Source organism: Psammomys obesus, unplaced genomic scaffold (genome assembly GCF_907164565.1).
Source record: "Psammomys obesus unplaced genomic scaffold, mPsaObe1.curated_primary_1811, whole genome shotgun sequence".
In the NCBI taxonomy this organism is placed as follows: Eukaryota; Metazoa; Chordata; class Mammalia; order Rodentia; family Muridae; genus Psammomys; species Psammomys obesus.
Window position 1 is genome coordinate 34,458,442 of NW_026585644.1, and position 1,230 is coordinate 34,459,671.

Here is a 1,230-nt window from a genome sequence, read left to right on the forward strand (position 1 = left end):
TGTGTGTGTGTGTGTGTGTGTGTGTGTGTGTGTGTGTGTGTGTGTGTATGCATGTGCCCGTGTGTGCGCATGAGTGTGTGTTAGTGGAGGATCAAATTCATGTCATTATTCATGCTAGGCAAAACACTCTAACACTGAGCTACATCTCTGGTCCATTAAAAAAATGTATTAAGGATAACTTCAGGCAAGTCAAATGCACACAGAATTGGTAATGAGCCTAGCATGCATGAGGCCCTATGTTCAATCCTCAGTATGGAAAAAATAAGTGGTCTGATGAATCTTTACAGATCTGCCACTCAGTTTCAATCCTTGCTACAGTATTTTGAAGTAAGGTAAATGTTTTAGTAGTACATTTTTGAGATCCTGCCCTGACTCTACAAAGAAAAAGAAAAGAAAAGCCTATTAATCACGATGCCAATATTATATCTAAAATTTTAACAATAAAATTGGAACAATTCCTTACCACCTCAAATACTCATCAGCATTTAAATCCCAATAGTCATGCAATGACAGAAATTATTATTTAGTATAGCTCAACATTACATGTTGAGATTGAACAGCATGTTTCTTTACTCCCTTCTAGTCTAGAGATTCTCTTTTTCTTTTATTAGTTCCACTTATGTATTGGAGAAAAGGGTCATTTTCTCTAGATTTTGCAGTCAACATTTTGTTGATCAAATACCCAGGCTGTGTAGCCGAGTACTTATGGGCCGCATTAACCGGACTAATCGGACTTAGTGGATTACCAAAAAACAAACAAAACATGACCTGACATTGGGAGGTGAACACGCTATGGGGCGTGTGGGGAAATTTGGAAGGTGAGGAGGTGTGTATATTATTGTATACATGTATCCTTTTTTATTAGGAAAGATTATAATGTCCCCTTCATGTTGTGATTCCACACATTCTGCTGCCTCTTACATTTCCTGTAAGTTGGGATTTACCCAACACTCATGTAGAAATGCGTTTGGCCGGAGAGCAGGGTCAGAAAGTGTGACCTTTAAGAGGGATTAACGCTGCTCTTTCTAGACTGGGTAAGGTCTCACAGGCATGGCTCCTCACTCTCTGAGGACTGGGTTAGCTGCCACAAGAGTCGGGACCCCTTTTGTCTTCCACACGCACCCACTTGCTCTTCTGCTTCTGCTGCGCATTGAAGCTACACAGAGACCTCATCCAAAGCACTAGGCTCTTAGACTTCTGGAATCATGAGGCCAGGTAGATCTCTTTTCT